We start from the raw sequence: 20850 nt of genomic DNA, 5'->3' as shown, positions 1-20850 counted from the left end.
GGGCCTCTGGAGGCTCATAGCCCCCTGGCCTGCTGTGTCTGTGGAAAGGGGGGAGAGGACACACACTTGTCACTGGGGAACATGGTGCATGGATCCCACTCGTTCCTGCAGAAAATGAAACAGGCTGAGCATTTTGCAGAGAACAGGCCAGAGCCCTTCTCCTGTCCCTGGAGAGATGGAAATGGGGCCGTTCCTTGTGGGGAAAGAAGTGGGTGTGTCGGGAGTGGGGATCGAGTTCAAACCTCTCCACAGACCAGAACCCCACATTAGGGGCAAGAAAGAGCCTTGAGTCAGGCAGTGGAGAACACTTGGCTCCTGTTATGCTGTGATGGGATAGTAGGAAATGTTTCACAGAGAGCCTGGCTAGCTCAGTTGGTAGAGCGTGAGACTCTTAATCTCAGGGTCATGGGTTCAAGCCCCATGCTGGGCGGTGCCCTTCCTTAACTCACATTCTCAGCCTGTGAGCAATTGGCTCTCAGTTTTCATCAGGGTTTTAGAAAGAAAAAGTCTAGTCTTGGGGTCCAGCTTTAGTAGAACCAGAGAGAGAACCAACTGCAATTTCCATCTTCTGAGGAGAAGGGAAGAGGATTTTCTTCTCCTCAGTTCTAGCCACATCAGCCCAGGGGGGAGAAAAAATAACCCTCCGCCCGCTGATTGTCCCCTGCACCTTCTGGCGCAAGAGCCTCTTCCACAACAATGGTGGCTCATTCGATATGCAAATGAGGCTCACCCTCTCCGTTGGCCACTTTCCTCTGCTCCTACCGGCCGCCCGCCAGCCACTCCCTCCAGCCACCCCATCCATGCTGCTGTGGGTGCCAGTGTCTCACCACACTGTGAAATCAGACCAGAGACGGACACTGTCTGTAAACACTCATATTGGAAACGCTCCTCTGGATGCTGGGCCCACCAGAGCCGTGTGCATCTGCCTGCTCCGTGGACATCTTCCCATTGCAGAGCGCGCGCCGAGCCAGACTGTGACTAGACAGCCCCTCTCTGGGCACCCAGGGGCTACGTCGACACTGCAGGCTTCTTGCTCAAGAATGGCCGTTCTTGTGCATAAACTTGAGGAACATCTACACTGCACGCGCGTTCTTGTGCAAGAAAGTTTACAGCAAAATGAAGCAAAAGGGCTTCTTGGGCAAGAGTTATTCCTCTCCCCATGAGGAATAAACCCTCTTGTGCAAGAGCTCTTGCACAAGAAGGTAGTATGAATGGGCAACAGGGTTTTTTTGTGCAAGAAATCCCTATGGCTAAAATGGCCATCAGAGCTTTCCAGCACAAGAGAGCGTGCACACTGCCATAGACATTCTTGCCCAAAAGCACATGGCAGTGTGGACGTGCTCTTGCACAAGACATTTTGCGCAGGAACTCTTGCACAAAACAGTTCTTGTGTAAGAAGCCTGCAGCGTAGATGTAGTCAAGGGGTGTTTGGGTTTGTTACGAGCAGTGAGCTTTGTACAACAGCCCAGGGAACATTGTGAAAAGCCAAAACCTTCCCGCCGGGTGTCCCTGGCCAGCCTGCGTGTGGCACAAAGGTTCCTGGCAGTGGCGGATTTGGGTAATTGGTAACAAACCTGAACAGCTCACATGAGGTGGCTGAGTGGTTAAGGCGATGGATTGCTAATCCATTGTGCTCTGCACGCATGGGTTCAAATCCCATCTTCATCGAATGTTTGCAGCCCTTCCTCTTGCTTCTCCCAGATCTCTCTTCAGTTCAGTGCCAGCCCCTCCCACTGCAGCCTGGGGAAAGGGGAAATCTCCACAGAGACACTCCCAGATGGGACCCTCAATCCCTTCTGCCCTCAAGGGGAAACCTCACAAAGGAGATTCCAGGCAGCCAGGCCATGGGGGTCTCTGAAATGCCCCAGCCCTGCAGCCTGTCCCACCTGGCTGTTGCCGTGGACCCTCTGTGAGGTCACTGCCTCCCAACCAATGAGCTGAGGTGCTGCAAAAGTTCCTTGTGATGTCACTGCTGCCTTGCAGGCTCATGTCCTGCCCCTGGCCAGCCCCTTGGCATGTGTGAGCTGCTCCCCCTCAACGCCCGTCACTCAGGGCTGGTTTTGGGGCTCACACAGGGAACATCACAGGCTGCTCAGGGGGCCACATGCCCCCAAGGTCACCTTTTAAATGTCAGGGCAAGCCAGGATCTATCCCGTCCCTTCTGCAAGACCCCACCCCTTTTCTGTGCCCTGCCCTCTCCAAACCTTTCCAGGGACTCTTGGTTACTAATGGACACTCGCCACTAATGACATAATCACACCCCAGCCATTTTGCTAGGGCTGCAGCTGGGGAGTAAATTTTAACTTAAATCATTAAATGATTAAGTGTTTGAACTGTCTCATGTTAGTTGATCAAACTTCATTTTAAATAAAGGAAAACATTATGGCCAGCACAAAAGATTTCGGTGCCACACGCCTAGAGACTCTGGAACAATGAAGACACATGAGAAGAACCCAACTTTCTTCCTTTTGCTGTGACATGGATGGATCTAGCTCAGGTTTCACTCAGGGGGTCTGTCTGCATGTGAAGTACCTGTGACAGCCCCTGTGCTCCTCTGCCCCTCATCAGCAATGCCATCTACTTGGAGGAAAAGTTGTCCTGGGACTTGCAGAAGGGACAACCTGGACAAACTAGCATTGCTCAGGCACCTTCAATAGCTCAGCTGGCAGAGCAGAGGACTGTAGTGTGTTTGGTGAGTGATCCTTAGGCTGCTGGTTCAACTCTGGATTGAAGGAGCGATTCCTTTCTCTCCAGCCTGGCCTTAGCAGATAGCAACTAAGCTGGTTATCTCGGGTCTATGTCTTCAGAGCCCTGCACTGTAATTGACAAAAGCATTGTGGGCAGGAGCTGCCAATGACATTTCTTGGGCTGCACCGGTTATGTCCACACACAAAAGTTCTTTTGGAACAATGGCCGTTATTCCACAATAACAATGCAAGAGTCTACACAGCAATTCCGTTATTTTGAAATAATTCTGAAGTAACAGACGGCTTATTCCGACTTCTGCAAACCTCATTCTACGAAGAATAACACCTGTTCCAGATTAGCTATTTCAAAATAAGGCCTGTGTAGCTGTGCCACTGCTGCTAGTTTGAACTAGCCCCTCCCCGGGGCCATTCTGAGTTATTCTTCCCAGGGCTCTAAATCGAGGTAGCTCGTCTACACTGGGGAGCCTGCCTCAGACTATTGTGAGGTTTCCCTGCAGAGCAGACATGCTAGTTCGAAATAAGCTATTTTGTAATCACTATTCAAGACCAGCTTATTCCAAAATAAATGTGCCGTGTAGTTGTAGCCAGAGAGATGAAGCAGCAGGAGGGAAACCAGAAGTGCAGAAGCCAGCCAGAAAACTGAGTATCCCAGGTACCCCCACATATTGTATCCTGTTGGTCCCATGTTGTAAGGGGCAGCTCTCCCAACTTTGTATTCTGCAATTAGAATTCAAATCTCAATAGGACCTGCTGGGGTGGGCTTGTTGTTGTGAGGTTTTTCACACTGCATATCTATGGTCTCTGCTATGGGCTTTTTGCACAAGAATGGCTGTTCTTGTGCAAAAACTAGCGGAGTGTTTACCCTGAATGTGCATTCTTGCACAAGAAAATGTGCAGTAAACCATTGGAAAAGATGGCTAAAACAGGCATTAGAGCTTTCTTGCACAAGAGATTGTCCATGCATGCTCTTTATAAGGAGATAAACCACCTCATAGAGCTGGAAGGAGCCTTGAGAGGTCAGCTAGTCCTGTCTCTGTCTCATAGAAGGTCCAAGAACCATCCTTGACAGATTTGCCCCAGATCTTTAAATGGTTACCTCAAGGATTGAGCTCATTACCCTGGATTTAGTAAACTAACATTCAAACAACTGAGCTATCTTGCCTTGTTTTGGGGATGAAGCGAATAGCAGTGTGGATGTGCTCTTGGACAAAAACTTTTGCCCAAAACCGTTCTTGGGCAAGCAGCCTGCAGTGCAGATGGAGCCTAAAGTTTTTCATATTTTTTGTTTTAAAAATATTTCAAACAGTTGTTCAATGTGCCCCAGGCCTGGAATTGTGCTGCAGCCGCCTCCCTCGCTACGGTCGCTGGCTCCATGTGCACTGGCCTTCTGTCTGGGTGCTGGCAGGGGGTTGAGACGTGGCAGGTACCGATGGGTAACAGGTGCCAAGGTGCATACAGAGACGCCAGCGTCAGCATCTCTGCAAGTGACCTCACTGTGCACACCTCAGCTTTTAGGAAACACTCTCCTCCTGTCTGCGCCTAACACCAGTGTCACTGTCTGCTCCTGAGGGGTCCTGCCCCGGGGAAAATGGCAATTCCTGAGGACACTTGCCCAGTGTTGAAACATCTCACAGATAACATGGCAAAGAGGAAGCCAAAGAGACTCTACATCTACAGGAAACATCAAAACTGTCAACCCAAATAGGACTTGAACCCACTGCTTTTTCCATTAGGCTACTGGGAGACACCAAGGATGAGAAAGATAGAAATTCGCTCTTCCAAATGCACATTCCTCAATTTTAGGTGCCAGATTCAAGCCCTTGGAAGGAGCCAGAAACACAGGAAGGGCTGATCACACCCCTCTGAAAATCAGCTCTCAGGAGGCACCTCCAACTGCCCCCAGAGTGTGAGTCACCCCCACACTAGCCATGGGTGAAACTCAACACCTTGACATCTCATCTCCCTCCCAAAGCCAGGGGCTTGTTCCCACAGCCGCAGCCTCAGCAGGGAGCCGCACTGGCGCTCACTGCTCCTGGGGAAGGGAGTGGGTCCCACAGGATCTGGGGCTGGTGGGGAATGGGCAGTTGTCACTGAAGGGGAAGGATAAAACGCAGCCACGTTGCCGAGGGCAGGAGACATTGTGGGACAGCCCTGGGGGAGCTCTGCAATGTGAACCTGGCTCCCAAGGCAGCAAGTGCAGAATTCCCCTTGGTGAGCGCAAGAGGCTCCGACCGGCCTGGTCTAAATCCGGCTGACAGGCTGGACGACCCCGATGCTGGAGTGTCAGAGCCTCTGTCAACCGGCCTGTGTTTGTCCCCTCCCCCACCAGGCAGGGCAGGGCCCACACTCCCAGCAGGGAGTTACAGGCGCGTCTCTCACAGACCGAGCACTGGGACGACCATGGAGCAGGACTCACTGGCCAGTGTGCGCTACCCAGGGACTTACAGTGGGAGTCAGAGCCCTGCCCAGCCAGTGCCAGTCACCTCTGCACCCGCTCCAGGTTTCTGGTTTCCTTCTCCCTAACCAGCCTCTCAAATCAGCCTTTTCCTGAACCAGCAGTTCCATGGGTGGCCAGGGGAGGCCTCTTCTGTGTCCCAAGAGGACATAGGAAAATGTGAGTGAAGGCCACAGCAAGGCACCACTGGGAGTTGAACCCAGGATCCCCTGTTTACAAAACAGATACTTTAGCCAGCTAAGCCATGGTGCCTTCTACTGACCAGTACCTAAAACTGATCTATTCTATGGTCCCAGACAACACCTTTGACTCCCAAACTGCAGCCATTTCCCATTTCCCCTGGTGGTGTCTGGCTCCCTGGGCACAGAAGGCTACAGCTCAGTGGGCAGAGGCTCTAACATGCACATCTCCCCCAGCCACTGGGGCTGTAGAGTTGGCCTTGAGATTTAGCGGTGCTCAGGGGAGGGAAAAGTGCAGCAAACACTAATCGTCTGGATTGTAAGCCCTTGGGTCTCACAGTTTGGGTTGGAGACCCCAGGTGGGGGCCCGGCCTCCTTTAGGTTGGTCCCTTCCTGAGGGCACAGAATTAAGAGAGAATTTCTTTGCCCTGTAGCCATCTGAGTTGGCCAAAGATCAAGCAACAATTTTTTTGTTCACAGATAAATATAGGTGAAGCTTTCCCGTAGTAATGATGGCCAAGTGGTTAAGCAGTTGGCTTAGAAATCCAGAAGTGTTTCATTGTGCAGGCATGAATCCTGCTCGCAGTAAGGCCTGTGTTTTGGTCACACTCCTAACAATGGCAACAAGCTTGGCTGCCAGCTGTTTGCACATCTGGATCCAGAAATATCCTGAGCCTTGGTTCAGACAGCCAGTTTCTTTTCAGCTCACTGCAAACTGCCTCCCAGCTGTAGGTGAGGCTGAGTGTGTTTGAAACCAGCGGTGCCTGACCAATGTGCCTGCTTTTCCTACCATCCTCAATATGTACCTGGAGTCGGCTTCCTTCAGCTGAGCTTGGCCATGTCCCCACAGCAGGAAGCCAAAGGGAGCAAAGAGCAGAAGTGCAGGATGCTGGTGGGGTGCCCTCTGGGTTTGATTTAGTGAGTCTTAGTTAGACTGGCTGAATCAAGTTCCAGAAGATTGATCACGGCAATTCCTCTCCAGCTGGACGTGGTTCTTGTTCTTCTGTACAGAACAGCCAATGGGCGTTCAGATCTCAGCCTTGCTCAACTGATGGGAATAGAAACCAGACACCCAGCAGGTTTGAACTGGTTTCAGTTGAGGGACCCGTCTGCCTGGTTTAAGTGCATTGGCACAAGAACACACGAGGGGTTTGCTGACATTTTAAGAATCCCTGTGCAATAGAAATCCATGACTGACACACCTGGAGGTGCAAATGTTTCACTTAGGATAATCAACTTATTAAGGGGGCACTTGACATTGGACCAAGGACCTCTACAATCGGCACTCAAACACTACCACTGAGTTACACCCAGCAGTGGTTGTACTTTTCAGCCCAGTGTTGGGAACTTAGCACCTGGCAGCACTGTCTGCAGGAGCAGGTGGTACCTCGCATATATGGCCATCAGCCACTGGGCCATAAATGTCCGCATTCCACCACCTGCACTGCAGGGCCTGCAGAGACTCCTCCTTCGACCACAGCTCCAACAGGGACTTTATCTGTGGCCCAGACCTTGACAGTGCCTGGCGTTTGCTGCTCTTTGCTTGGTCCTGGGACGTGTCCCTGGAAGGCCAGAGGGGGCTTGTGCCTGTGACATGGCTCTCTGAGAGGTAGGAAATGCTCAGGCTTAGCCAAATGGCCAAGAAGCAACGCTTTACGGCAAAAAACACAAGGACAGCTCTTGGGCCGGATCCCCGGGTGATACAGAGCAGCCACTTTCCCACCTCCCTAATTTTCCCACAAGCTGCAGCCGCATGCATTGGTCGTGTAGTGGTGAACATAGCTGCTTTCCAACAAGTTGATCTGGCTTTAATTCCCAGCCAATGCGATGTGGGGAGGAAGCAGCAAGGTTCTACTTTGCTCTCGGAAAATGGGCACAAGTGGATCCTGCAGCCAAGGTCTCCCTCTCACTGCTTTTTATCCTCTCTGAGACGCAGGAATCACTCAGTCTTAGCCAAACAGCCAAGAAGCAACGTTTTACAGCAAAAAACACGAGGACAGCTCTTGCTCCAGATCCCTGGGCCAGCTACACTTTTCCAGTTAAGCTAATTCTGCTCCACCTGCAACCTGTCTCCAGTCAGTGCTTCTGCCACGGCCAGGCCCAGGAGGGCTGGGGCCGAGTCGCTTTTCACCACAACTTCACAGGAGGTCAAACAGGAAGGGTGTTAGCCCCCTGGCCTACTGTGCTTAGCCCCCTGGCCTACTGTGTCTATGGAAAGGGGAGAAGAGGACACACACTTGTCACTGGGGAACAGGGCGCATGGATCCCACTCGTTCCTGCAGAAAATGAACCAGCTGAGCACGTTGCAGAGAACAGGCCATCGCCCTGCTGGGAGAGGCTCCATCATGCACAGACTCTGCGCAGGGCCAGACTGCTGGGAGGAGGCTCTGGCCATGGACTTTCCTCCCCTCTCTGTTACCTCCTGCACCTGGGGCTGAAAGGGACGTGGGCTGCAGACTGGTCCTGCCCAGCTGCCTTCCCCAGTGGGAGGAGAAAATGCTCATGGGAGGGCTCACACGTTGTCCCCAAACATTGGCCTGAGGGCCTGAATTCTTGCTGCCCCTGGGTGCAATCAAATGCCCCTTGTGCGGGGCAGGATCCCCAGCTCACACCCCTCCTGTCACACTTGGTGCCATGAGAACAAAGCTTGCAAAGGGTCTTGAATTCCCTCCATCTCCCCTTGCTGCTGCACTAAAAGAAATCCTGAAACCGGCCCCTTCTCCTGTCACAGGAGAGATGGAAATGGGGCCGTTCCTTGTGGGGAAAGAAGTGGGTGTGTCAGGAGGGGGATTTGAGCTTAAACCTCCTCACAGACCAGAACCCCACATTAGGGGCAAGAAAGAGCCTTGAGTCAGGCACTTGAGAACACTTGGCTTGTTCTATGCTGTGATGGGGGTGTGAGAAGTTTTGTTGCATACATCCTCGCTAGCTCAGTTGGTAGAGTGTGAGACTCTTAATTTCAGAGTCATGAGTTCAAGCCCCATGCTGGGCGATGCTCTTCTTCAACTCACATTCTCAGTCTGCAAGCAATTGGCTGTCAGCTTTCACCAGGGCTTTAGAAAGAAAAAGTCTAGTCCTGGGGTCCAGCTTTAGTAGATCCAGAGAGAGAAGGGAAGAGGATTTTCTTCTCCTCAGTTCTAGCTACATCAGCCCAGGGAGGAGAAAAATAACCCTCCACCTGCTGATTGTCCCCCATCAGCTTCTGTAGCTTCACCTCCTGCCACAGCAGCTCCAGCTTTGAGCTACAAATATCAAGGGGCTGGTGAGGAAATGAGGAGCTGGCAGCTCGGGTTAGTGGCTTCCCTGAGAACAAGAGGTGGAGTGTTCACAAGGTGCATCCCCCTCCCCTGCAGAGCAGGGTGTTAGAAAGAGCCAGGAACAGAATAGTCAGCCAAGTTCCACCAGAGCCAAAGAGTGTTTCTGTTTCTGTGGTTATCACAGTTGCCTAACATGCAAAAGGTCCCTGATTTGAAACACAGGTTCTGCTCTTATTGCTGCTCCGCTGCTCCCCTGGGTGCCCAAGTACGTGCAGCTGCTGCTGACCAACCTGTTGATGAGCCCAACTCCCACGTGACAGAGTGGGGTGACATCAGCTGAGAATGCCCCTTGGTGCCAGCCTGGGGAAGGGAGATGAATCAGGCCAGGCAGCTGCTGGAGGCTTGTGCCTTGGCCTCCCCTGCCCTGGGAGGCTGGTGCATTGGGCTGGCTCTGCCTGGTGCCTCCCTTGTGTGACTTGCCCAGTGTCCACAGGCCAAATGTTGGAAAAGCCTCTTCCAAAAAAAGCAGAAGAAAAAGCTGCACAAATTGGGTTTTGAAATGTGCGTAGGTTTTTCCAGAAGAGCAGTGCAGTGTAGACACAGCCTGAGTGTTGCTCAGCACTAGTAGGAGACAGGGAAGGACAAAATGGTCTAACGGCACCTGCAGCCTTTCAGAACCACCCCCAGCCTCAGCCCCAAGGACCAGCCCTTCCCTCTGCCCTCACTGGGGTCTGCTGGGAACTATCTGGACTCAAGCCCACCCCCATGTCAGCCTAAGGATTGCCTGGCCTGTAAAAGGTGCCCTGGAAATGAGCTAAAGTGACACTCATGGAACTTGAACCCACAACTTTTGAATAACTAGCTAGGCTCATATTATTCACTACAGCTTAAAAGTCCAACATGCTTTCCATTGCACCACAGAGCCTGATACCTTGTGGAGCTGGATATCACCACTCTCTGCTTTGCAACATGGCAATTGCTGGGGGAAAAGAAAAGGGAGCCAGGTCTGTCTCTTTTGGGAAAGCAGGTAGGAAGAGGGAGGGGGCCACTGAGACCCTAACACTTAAAATAAGGCATAAGAACTGAGCTGCATTTGGAGAACATGGGTATCAACCCCACTGCCACCCATATGCTAAGCAAGCACTCTACCACTTGAGCTAATTCTACTGCTTGCAAAAGACTTGCTTGCCCCACTCACCTTGTTCCAGAGCCCACAACTTTGGGGCTCCGTGGCATAGCAGAAAGCATGTTGGGTGTCTAAGCAGTGGTGCTTGGTGTGCGTTAGGCCAATCATTCAACAGTTCTGGGTTTGAATCCCACTGCAGTCGCTCTTAGCTGCTCTCTGATTTCCAGAGCAGCTTTCACAGAACAGGCTGGACCTGCCCCTGTTGCATGTTGGGAGTGGCAGGGAGCTTGTGACAGGACCTCTCTGGGTGCGAGAGACGTGCCTGTAACTCTAGTGTCTGGCTCAGACACTCCAGCAGTGGGGCCGTCCAGCCCAATTCAGACCAGGCCACTCGGAGCCTCTTGCGCTTGCCGAGGGAGATTCTGCACTTGCTGCCTTGGGAGCCAGGATCACATTGCAGAGCTCCCCCAGGGCGTCACCAGGCCGGCCTCCCGCGCCCTCGGCAATATAGCTGTGTTTTATCCTTCCGTAACAACCCGCCATTCCCCACCCAGCCCCAGCCACTGTGGGACCCATTCCCTTCCCCAGGAGCAGTGTGAGCACCAGCACGGCTCCCTGATGAGACACTTCCCTGGTTTCGGGAGGGAGACGAGACGTCAAGGCCCATGACTCAGAGCCAGCTACAGATACCCATGGAAAGCTGATTTTCAGAGGGGTGTGATCAGCCCTTCCTGTGTATCTGGCTTCTTCAAAGGGGTTTCATCAGGAGCAAAAAGTTGAAAAAGGGCCATTTAGAAGGGTGAATTTCTGACTCTGGGGTTGCCTTTTGTGTGCCCCAGTGGCCTAATGGATAAGGCACTGGCCTCCTAAGCCAGGGATTGTGGGTTCAAGTCCCACCTGGGGTGACAGTTTTCTCTCACTGCCAAAGAGCTTACCACCTTCTGCTCTGTGAGACAGTTGGCAAAGATGCTCTCAAGTGGCTCTCTCCCTTGCTCCACAGAACCTGTTCAGGCCCCTCACTAGCCAATGCTGGTGTGAGTGCTAAAAGCCCAGGTATCCAAAGTCAGAATAAAGGGGAACATTTTGCTCCAGAAGGCCCAGGAGTGACAGCCAGAGGGAGGTGGCTGTAGCAGAGCAGGGTCTGTCTGGAGACAAAGCGGACCCTAAGGATGAGAAGGCCCATGAGAGGCAGGGATTCCAGAGCAGGGTGGGCAGCGAGCTAGTTATTTGGTCTGGCAAACTGACAGAAAATCCCCGGGCCCTGAGCATGGTGTGGGCGAAGCCCATGGGACAGTTTGCCTGGTGGGGTTTGGAGACGTGGATCTTACACCTTGTAGATTTCACCTTTGCAACATCCTCTGGCAAGGAGTTCCACTGAGCACAAAAATGCTTCCTTTTTAACTCGGTTACTTACCAGTTTCATTCTGTCACCCTGGTTCTTAAGTAGGCAAAAAAATAATTTCTTATTTGCTTTCTGCACCCCTGTCATCATCACATAAACCCCTGTCCCATCGCCCCTTGCTTGTCCCTTTCCCAAGCTGAGAAGAAGAAGTTCCATGAACTCCTGGGAGCTGCTTTCCAAGGAAGAGGCATTTCCAAAATAGAAGATGGCCAAGCCCAATCCCCCTACACAAAGCCCCAGGAAATACCAGTGGAGATTGGGAAAGCTCCCTCTTGGGCAGCGCTACGGAATGGATCCGGCTGGCCATCGGGCTGACTAACCCATCAACAGACGAGTCCCCGTGAGACTTCTCAGCCCAAGTGCAGAGACTGTGGAGTCTCCCACTCCCAGCCCAGTGGCAGAGGGGCAGCGCCCTGAGGAGGCAGGTCCTGAGGCGGAGGAGACCTTTGAAGGGAACGGAGACAAGGGAGACGTGAGATGAGAGGAAGGGGAACAAGTTGCCTCTTCTCAAGTGAGACGTGGTGGGAAACTGCCGGTTCCAATGCAGACTCTTGCATTGTTGTTGTGGAATAACGGCCATTGCTCCAAAAGAACTTTTGTGTGTGGACAAAACCTGCACAGCCCAAGAAATGTGATTGGCAGCTCCTCCCCACAATCCTTTTGTCAATTGAAGTGCAGGGCTCTGAAGACATGGACCCAAGGTAACCACCTTGGTTGCTTTCTGCTAAGGCCACGCTGGAGGGAAAAGAAAGGTTCCTTCAAGCTAGAGTTGAACCAGCAACCTAAAGATCACTTGCCAAACACACACTATAGGCCTCTACTTTGCCAGCTGAGCTATCAAAAGGTGCCTGCAAAACCTTACTTTGTCCAGGGCAACTTCTCCCCCAAGTAGATGACATTGCTGATCTGGGAGGAGCAGAAAGTTGGGTTCTTCTCATGTGTCGTCTTTGTTGCAGAGTCTCTAGGGGTGCAGCACCGAAACCTTGTGTGCTGGCCGTAATGTTTTTCCTTTATTTAAAATGAAGTTTGATCAACTAACATGAGACAGTTCAAACGCTTAATCATTTAATGATTTAAATGAAACTTTTCTCCCCAGCTGCAGCCCTAGCAAAATGGCTGGGGTGTGATTATGTCATTAGTGGCGAGTGTCCATTAGTAACCAAGAGTCCATGGAAAGGTTTGGGGAGGGCAGGGGCTCAGCAAAGGGGTGGGGTGTTGGGGAAGGGACGGGATAGATCCTGGCTTGCCCTGACATTTAAAAGGTGACCTTGGGGGCATGTGGCCCCCTGAGCAGCCTCTGATGTTCCCTGTGTGAGCCCCAGAACCAGCCCTGAGTGACAGGGGAGGGGGAGCAGCTCACACATGACAAGGGGCTGGCCAAGGGCAGGACATGAGCCCTGGGAGGCAGCAGTGACATCACAAGGGCCTTGTGCAGCACCTCAGCTCATTGGCTGGGAGGCAGTGACCTCACAGAGGGTCCATGGCAACAGCCAGGTGGGACAGGCTGCAGGGCTGGGGCATCTCAGAGACCCCCATGGCCTGGCTGCCTGGAATCTCCTTTGTGAGGTTTCCCCTTGAGGGCAGAAGGGATTGAGGGTCCCATCTGGGAGTGTCTCTGTGGAGATTTCCCCTTTCCCCAGGCTGCAGTGGGAGGGGCTGGGGCAGGCAGGGCTGGCACTGTACTGAAGAGAGATCTGGGAGAGGCAAGAGAGAAGGCTGCTAACACCCGATGAAAATGGGATTTGAACCCATGCATGCAGAGCACAATGGATTAGCAGTCCATCGCCTTAACCACTCGGCCATCTCACCTGAGCTGGTGAGGTTAGTTTCAAACTACCCAAAGTCAGCACTGCCAGGAACCTTTGTGCCACTCGCTGGCTGGCCAGGGACACCCAGGGCTGGAAGGTTTTGCCTTTTCACAATGTTCCCTGGGCTGTTGTACAAAGCTCAGTGCTGGTAACAAACCCAAACACCCATTGGTTACATCTACCCTGCAGGCTTCTTACACAAGAACTGTTTTGTGCAGGAGCTCTTGCGCAAAACATCTTGTGCAAGAGCACGTCCACACTGCCATGTGCTTTTGGGCAAGAATGTCCATGGCAGTGTGCACGTTCTCTTGTGCAAGAAAGCTCTGATGGCCATTTTAGCCATAGGGGTTTCTTGCATGAAAAAAACCCTGTTGCCCGTTCATACTACCTTCTTGTGCAAGAGCTCTTGCACAAGAGGGTTTATTCCTCATGGGGAGAGGGTGAGATGCCTCCTATGCCCACTCCCTCCAAGAGTGGGAGGTGAGCTCTGAAAATCACACCTGAGCTCTTATCTGCCCTGAGCAAGGGCAGCAACTGGGAGTGAGGTACAGAGAAAGTTTGGGCATGTGAATGGGACACGTAAATTGCTGGTCTTACATTGCTGGCAAAGGACATTGCTCAAGCCACTTGAGCCGAGACTTATTTGTGGGTTGGTTCTGAACCCTGCTTGTGGTATTTTCCCAGGCGAATGCCACGTTACTTCTCACCCTCTTTCATTAAGAGTTTCTTTTCTACATTCAGACTCTGTGCTGGCGAGTGGGGAAGCATCACCTCCCCGAGGTACTCGGACGGGGGGATGGATTTCCCAGGCTGCTGGGTGGGGACTCAAGCCACTTTTGTGTGAGATGAATGAAGAGAAACCCCTAGACATCGAACCCAGCCCTGGCTGCTGCCAGCACTACCTGGCAGAAGAGTTACACTAGCAGGGGGAGTGACCAAAGCACAGGCCTCGCCATGAGCAGGCTTAGAACTTCTTCAGGGAAACCCTATTGGATTTCTAGTCCAACACCTTGACCACTCGGCCATCACAGATGTGAAGACAGCAAAGTCCCAGGGCCAGGGGAACTGGCAGATAATCCCAATGCCCAGGCTTGACGTCACCTGCCACACAAAATTCACACAGCAAACCGGGCTCGTAGAACAGGGGAAGTTTGGGGGCTCGTTGCTGGGCCGTGGGGTGAAGCATCAAACCAGCCCCCTCGTGTGGGGCCTGTGAGTGTTGCTGAATGTGTGCCCCTGGAAATGGGAAACAAAAGGTCTGGGAGCCACACAGAGACCCTGCTGGGCTGAAGTCCCAACGACTCCACTTTGTCTTTGCCTGTGGGCTTGTCTGTCTGCAGCCTGGGAACCTCCTGGCTCCTCAGGCCACTGGTCTGGATGGAGCATTATAGAAGTCGGAATAATGGAATTGCTGTGTAGACGCTCCCTTTGTTACTGCAGTATAATGGCCGTTATTTCCAAGGAACGCTGCTGTGTAGATGCAGCCTGAGAGAAATGCTGAGCAAGGGATCCTGCAATGTCAGGGGAGTCATTGAAATGAGGTCACTTCTCTAGATATAAAAAGGAAGCCATGTCAGGAGTGGGATTTGAACCCACACCTCCATTCAGAGACCAGAACACCCAACTGAGGGAAAGTCAGAACCTTGAGTCTGGTGCCTTAGACCACTCGGCCATCCTGACAGCTGTGTGAAGGTATTCAACCAAAGTTTTCTTACATGTGTGAGTTGCTCGGGGAGGCAAAGGGAGCACCTCTCTTTCCCCACCTAACAGCCGCTCTACAGCAAAGCTGGGTTTATCCCCACTCACCCTCATCTACCGTTGTGAGGTGTTTTACAGGGAGCTGACAGGAAACAGAAGAGAGGAAAACTCTGGCTGGCAGAACTGAAGCCTGGGATTGTCCTGTGCCAGGGAGTCTGTGTCAGTGCCCTTGGGGATCCTGAGCAGGGCTGGTACTTGGGGTGGGGCCGGGGGCTGTTCTGAAAGGCTGCAGGCGCCGTTAGACCCTTTTCTCCTTCCCTGTCTCACCCCAGCGCTGAGCAACACTCAGTGTCGGTCTGAGCATCCGTCCTGCTCTGGGACGTGTCTCTGTGGCAGGAACCTGCCCAGGCGGCTCTCGCAGTGAGGCCCCTCCCTGGCAGCACCGAGCAGTGAGAGCTGAGTGAAGAGGGAGGCAGGACCAGGGGGAGAAGGCTCCATGACTGTGTCAGAGGGAGGCTCTGCCCTGGCCAGTGGGGAATCGTTGCCTCTCCGAGGGGCCCAGGCCTGGTGGGTCATTTCCCCAGGTTACTGAGTGGGGGCTGGAGCCAGTTCTGTGTTGTCTCCTTCAACAACCAAACTGAACCAATGGATCTTGTGCCCACCTGACTGTGCGTTGGGCTAGTGCTGTGTGTGCCACAGAGCTTCCTGCAGGGCTGCCCACATGGGAGAGGGGAGGGGCAGTTTGAGTCACCCAGCTCCGCCCCTTCTGAAGGGCTTGTGAAAATGGCAGGTGCTGTCTTGGCAGTGAGGGAGAGGTGGGAAAGGGGCCCTGAGTGAACCTCTTGGGTCACAGCTGCTGGAACAATGAGGTAAGATGAATGACTTGGCAGATGTCAGGTGAAAACTGAGGCTAGTTTCCCTGACTGGGAATTGAACCCAGGCCTCAGCAGTGAGAGTGCTGAATCCTAACCACTAGACCATCAGGGACACATGAACAAGGCTCTTTCCTTACCTACACTAGCCTTTCACAGGCCACTTTCTGTCCCCTTGAGGACATGGGTCCATTTTCCATTGCCCAGAGGGGACAAGAACAGAAACCAAACAGAACATCAAAGCAGCCAGACAGGGCCATGCCAGTTGCCCAACTAGCCCAGGATCCTGTCTCACAACAGCAGCCAATCTCATTGCCCAGTGGGAATCCTCAGGACAGACAATTGTTAAGTGATCCCTCCCGTCACCCATTCCCAGCTTCTAGAATACACCAGCTCAGGACACCTGCCCTGTCCATCCTGGTGAAATGCCATTCATTGTGGCCACCAGGGCTTCCAAAGTTGAGTAGCTCTGCATTAAGGGTTCTTATTAATGTCAAGAACCTCAAGCAATGTAAAGCCAGAGTGTGATGGAACTGGAAAGGAAAATATTCCCACTAAAAGGACTTTTTCAAAGGGGGCACTTGGAGTTGAACCAAGAACCACTTGATCTGCAGTCAACCACTCTGCCACTGAGCTACACCCCCACAGAAAATAGTATCTGCAGCCAATGTTGGAAACTAGACAAGGAACAGGAGACAAGAGGCTTTTGTGTAACTCACATCCCAGGTGCCACCCTTGGGCTTGGTCTCCACACTGAGCAGGCGTGTGGCAGGGGTCTGATGCTGTCACAGCTGCAAGGCAAGTCACCCCCCTGGCCCCTGAGCTCCATGTGGGCAGCAGCCAGACAGTGTGAGTGGAACAGAGACTCGTGGGGGGCGGGGATTTGTATATTTTAGGAAGGGTCCTGAGTCCTGGCTCCCAGCCACGCACCTTGGCAGAAAGACCAGCGGCCCCTGCACAAAGCGCATTGTGGGAATAAGAGTTGGGGCGGCAGGAAAGGGACTGGCCCCTCAGCACCAGCGAGCCACTGGGAGAAGATGGGAGTGAATCCTGCTTCCTCTCATGCTCAAAGGCAGCACTTTTCCAATGCAGCTAATTCTGCCCCACCTGCAACCTGACTCCAGTGCTCCTGCCACTGTCTGGCCAGGAGGGCTGGTGTCCAGCAGCTCTCTGCCCCAAAGTGGCTGGCTTTTGGGGACAGCAAGTAGGAAGTGGGGACCGGGGCCGGGGGGGGGGGGGGGGCTACTGGAGCCACTTAGCCCCCTGGCTGGCAAAAAGAAAAATTGGAAATTTCTCCCCTCATCAGAGAATGTGGGTATTGATCCCACTACATCTCACATGCAAAGCAAGCGCTTTACCACTTGAGCTAATTCCCCTGCTCCATGTACAATGGTCTTCTTGGAAGCTCTTCCATTCTCCACAGAGACGTCGGCCTTCTAGGTCAGTTAGTCGTGGGAAAGGAGAAGGCTCCAAAAAGGCCTCAAGGGCAGATCTCAAGGAGACTCCCTGCAGCAAAGCCATGGGGGGGTCTCTGAGATGACCCCTGCCCTGCAGCCTGTCCCACCTGGCCATTGTCATGGACTCTCTGTGAGGTCATCACCTCCCAACCTCCATTAGCCAATAAGCTGAGGGGCTGCAAAAGGCCCTTGTGATGTCACTGCCACACCCACCCCTGCCCTCCAGGGCTAATGTCCTGCCCCAGGCAGCCCCTTTGCCTGGCTGAGCTGCTCCCAGGGGTGAAAGTGACACATTTCTTACAGGGACTGTTCTATTGGGCACCACCACTTGGGTGGGCAGAGGCTCAAGGCAGGAAGTTGGGGGAGGGGTTGTGATAGGACAGTACCTGTAAAAAATTAAAATGTGGAGTGTGGGTGATTCAGGGCAGGGATTTGGGGAGTGTGTGAGAGTGGGGGGGGGCTCAGGGCAGGGTGAGGATGTGGAAGGTAGAGAAGTCAGGGCACAGGATCTGGGATATGGGGGAGGCTTGGGGCTGGGACTGTGTGTGTGTGTCGAGGGGATCCCTCTGCTCTGTGCTCCCTGAGGCCCTTTAACACACATGGACTGACCTGGGTGCAGGCCAATGAGGGGGGTTTCAGTGAAGCTACATGTAAATGGATCCCTCTAGCAATCCCTGCCAGCCACACGCACAGGGGGAGGGACTTTAGCCAAGGAAGCAGAAGTAGCCAATCTGAGGGAGGTTTAGAAGCAAAGATGGGCTGCTGTGTGGGTGTATGAGGGGATGTCACAGGGCAGGGGCATGATAAGGGGAGCAGAGAGGGCCCTGCTGCACCGAGAGACATGGCAAAGCCTGGGATTGAACCAGGGACCTTTAAATGTTTCATCTAAGGCTCCGCACACTGAGCTACTGACCAACCTGTCTGGCTCATTATTAACTGTCCAGGATGTTTGGCAGCCGTGTCACAGCCTGAGTGTTGCTCAGCACTAGTAGGAGACAGGGAGGGACAAAATGGTCTAACGGCACCTGCAGCCTTTCAGAACAACCCCCAGTCCCAACCCCAAGGACCAGCCCTTTCCTCCATCCTCACTGGGGTCTGCTGGGAATTGCCTGGATGCCAGCCCACCCCAGTGTCAGCCTAAGGATTGACTGGTCTGTAAAAGCTGCATCCTGGAAATGAGGAAGCAGCTAAAGTGACTCTGGTGGGACTGGAACCCACAATCTTTGAATGTCTAGCTGGACTCACATTAACCATTACAGCTTAGAAGTCTAATGTGCTTTCCATTGCACCCCAGAGCCTGATGGGCTGGTGAGTTTGATATCTCCACTCTCTAGCATGGCATTGCTGGGGGGAGAGGGGGGGTGTCTGTCTCTTTTGGGAGAGAAGGAAGGAAGATGGAGGGGGCCACTGAAATTAAAGGACAGTGCTGTAATTGGAGAATGTGGGCATTGATCCCACTGCCTCTCGCATGCTAAGCGAGCGCTCTACCACTTGAGCTAATTCCCCTGCCTGCAAAAGGCTTTGCTGCCTCCCCCACCTTGTTCCAGAGCCCACAACATCCCTGCGAGTGCTACTTGTGAGACTCACACCTGTGGGCCGGCTAGCTCGGAGGTTTAGGACGTGGTGCTCATATCACACTGACACGTCTTAAGAGCAAGCCCCTTATTTCAAGCTATAACAGGCTCGCTATTCCGACGTCCCTGCATGCGGATTTATTTCGAAGTGCTGTGTAGCCAGCCCCAAATTACAAAATAAGCTATTTCAAAATAGGCGCAGTGATTATTTTGAACTATGGGACGCACCCCTAGTGAGTTAGAGCTGAACTCTGCCCCCAGCTCCCTGCTTCACCCACCCACGTACTGACTCCCTCGCTGCCATGGGCGGTTTGCATTGGCCTCTTCTCTCTGTCGCCAGGCTTCAGCCAAGACTGAGACTCAGGCAGGAGAACGTGACCCGGCTCCCTGCACCTGGGCCCTGCATTTCTCATCCCTTCAGAGACACTTGTTAGTGGAGGAATAAATCACAGTCACATGAGTGCAGATTATGAAACTTTGTAGTTGTTGTTGCCTTGGAAACTCCCCACAGACCTTCCCCTGGGGTCCCGGGCAGCTGCTCACATTGCACAGCTCACTTCTAGGTGAGGGTGTTGTGTAGACGTGCCCATCCTGTTGAGGGCCAGCCTGCTTGGGGGAGGCTCTGGCCACTTCATTTCCTCGTGCCTCTCAGACTGTGTCTACACTGCAGGGCTACGTCTACACTGCAGGCTTTTTGTGCTAGAGCAACTGCTCTTGTGTAAAAACTTGCAGAGCGTCTACACTGAAGGCACATTTTTGCACAAGTAAATTTATAGTGCAGCATCAGACAACAGGGCTTCTTGCACAGAAGTTATTGCTCTCCCCATGAGTAATAAGCCCTCTTGTGCAAGAACTCGTACACAAGGAGGCAGTGTGGACCGGAAACAGGGGTTTCTTGCTCAAGAAAGCCAAATATCTAAAATGCCCATCAGAGCTTTCCTGCGCAGGAGAGCATCCACACTGCCATGGCTGCTTTTACAGAAAAGCACTTCTCTTGTGCAACAGCACATAGAATCATAGAATCATAGAATAATAGGACTGGAAGGGACCTCGAGAGGTCATCGAGTCCAGCCCCCCGCCCTCAAGGCAGGATCAAGCTCCGTCTACACCATCCCTGACAGATGTCTGTCCAACCTGTTCTTAAATATCTCCAGAGAGGGAGATTCCACCACCTCCCTTGGCAATTTATTCCAATATTTGACCACCCTGACAGTTAGGAATTTTTTCCTAATGTCCAATCTAAACCTCCCCTGCTGCACTTTAAGCCCATTACTCCTTGTCCTGTCCTCAGAAACGAAGAGGATCAAATTTTCGCCTTCCTCCTTGTGACACCCTTTTAGATATTTGAAAACCGCTATCATGTCCCCCCTTAATCTTCTTTTTTCCAAACTAAACATGGCAGTGTGGACACACTGTTGGGCAAGACCTTTTGCACAAAACAGGGTAGATGTAGCCAGGGGGTGTTTGGGTTTGTTACGAGCACTGAGCTTTGTACAACAGCCCAGAGAACATTGTGAAAAGCCAAAACCTTCCTGCCCTGGGTGTCCTTGGCCAGTCAGCAAGTGGCAGAAAGGTTCCCTGAAGTGCTGACTTCAGGTGATTTGAAGCAAACTGTAACAGCTCAGATGAGGTGGCCGAGTGGTTAAGGCGATGGACTGCTAATCCATTGTGCTCTGCATGCATGGGTTCAAATCCCATCCTCATTGGGTGTTTGCAGCCCATCCTCTTGCCTCTCTCTGAGGTTCAGTGCCAGCCTCTCCTGCAACCCTGCCTGCCCCACAGGGGAAATCTCCAGAGACACTCCCAGCTGGGACCCTCAATCCCTTGTGCCCTCAAGGGGAAACCTCACAAAGGAGGCTCCAGGCAGCCAGGCCATGGGGGTCTCTGAGATGTCCCACCTAGCTGTTGCCATGGTCCCTCTGTGAGGTCACTGCCTCCCAGCCAATGAGCTGAGGTGCTGCAAAAGTTTCTTGTGATGTCACTGCTGCCTTGCAGGCTCATGTCCTGCCCCTAGCCAGCCCCTTGGCATGTGTGAGCTGCTCCCCCTCTGCCCCCCTCACTCAGGGCTGGTTCTGGGGCTCAAGCAGGGAACATCAGAGGCTGCTCAGGGGGCCACATTGCTAGGCCAGGGGCCCTCCTGTGGGGCTGTGAGTGTTGCTGTCCCTGCTGTACAGACAGGGCCATAGAGCCTCAGGAGGCTGCAGCGGTGGGAGACACTTCCCTGGTTCCGGGAGGGAGACGAGATGTCAAGTCCCATGACTTGGAGCCAGCTACAGATACCCATGGAAAGCTGATTTTCAGAGGGGTGTGATCA

General features: G+C 52.9%; 10 non-coding genes across 10 annotated transcripts; 4 read left to right on the top strand and 6 right to left on the bottom strand.

Moving 5' to 3' along the window:
* The first annotated feature begins 357 nt into the window (after positions 1–357).
* TRNAK-CUU (transfer RNA lysine (anticodon CUU)) lies at positions 358–430 on the top strand. The gene has a single exon. It is a non-coding gene; the product is annotated as a tRNA-Lys (tRNA).
* Positions 431–1586: 1156 nt separating this feature from the next.
* On the top strand, positions 1587–1669 carry TRNAS-GCU (transfer RNA serine (anticodon GCU)). Its single transcript has one exon. It is a non-coding gene; the product is annotated as a tRNA-Ser (tRNA).
* Positions 1670–5341: 3672 nt separating this feature from the next.
* On the bottom strand, positions 5342–5415 carry TRNAT-UGU (transfer RNA threonine (anticodon UGU)). Its single transcript has one exon. It is a non-coding gene; the product is annotated as a tRNA-Thr (tRNA).
* A 5142-nt stretch (positions 5416–10557) lies between these two features.
* Positions 10558–10630, top strand: TRNAR-CCU (transfer RNA arginine (anticodon CCU)). The gene has a single exon. It is a non-coding gene; the product is annotated as a tRNA-Arg (tRNA).
* A 2224-nt stretch (positions 10631–12854) lies between these two features.
* On the bottom strand, positions 12855–12936 carry TRNAS-GCU (transfer RNA serine (anticodon GCU)). Its single transcript has one exon. It is a non-coding gene; the product is annotated as a tRNA-Ser (tRNA).
* A 1570-nt stretch (positions 12937–14506) lies between these two features.
* Positions 14507–14615, bottom strand: TRNAL-CAA (transfer RNA leucine (anticodon CAA)). The gene is made up of 2 exons: positions 14578–14615; positions 14507–14552 (listed from the first exon to the last, which is right to left on the bottom strand). It is a non-coding gene; the product is annotated as a tRNA-Leu (tRNA).
* Positions 14616–15548: 933 nt separating this feature from the next.
* TRNAE-CUC (transfer RNA glutamic acid (anticodon CUC)) lies at positions 15549–15620 on the bottom strand. Its single transcript has one exon. It is a non-coding gene; the product is annotated as a tRNA-Glu (tRNA).
* Positions 15621–16077: 457 nt separating this feature from the next.
* TRNAC-GCA (transfer RNA cysteine (anticodon GCA)) lies at positions 16078–16149 on the bottom strand. Its single transcript has one exon. It is a non-coding gene; the product is annotated as a tRNA-Cys (tRNA).
* A 2246-nt stretch (positions 16150–18395) lies between these two features.
* Positions 18396–18468, bottom strand: TRNAA-AGC (transfer RNA alanine (anticodon AGC)). Its single transcript has one exon. It is a non-coding gene; the product is annotated as a tRNA-Ala (tRNA).
* Positions 18469–20160: 1692 nt separating this feature from the next.
* TRNAS-GCU (transfer RNA serine (anticodon GCU)) lies at positions 20161–20242 on the top strand. The gene has a single exon. It is a non-coding gene; the product is annotated as a tRNA-Ser (tRNA).
* Positions 20243–20850: the final 608 nt, after the last annotated feature.

This window comes from Pelodiscus sinensis, chromosome 31 (assembly GCF_049634645.1).
Source record: "Pelodiscus sinensis isolate JC-2024 chromosome 31, ASM4963464v1, whole genome shotgun sequence".
Classification (NCBI taxonomy): Eukaryota; Metazoa; Chordata; order Testudines; family Trionychidae; genus Pelodiscus; species Pelodiscus sinensis.
The sequence above is the reverse complement of the archived record's forward strand: the minus strand, read 5'-3'. Positions and strand labels throughout refer to the sequence as shown.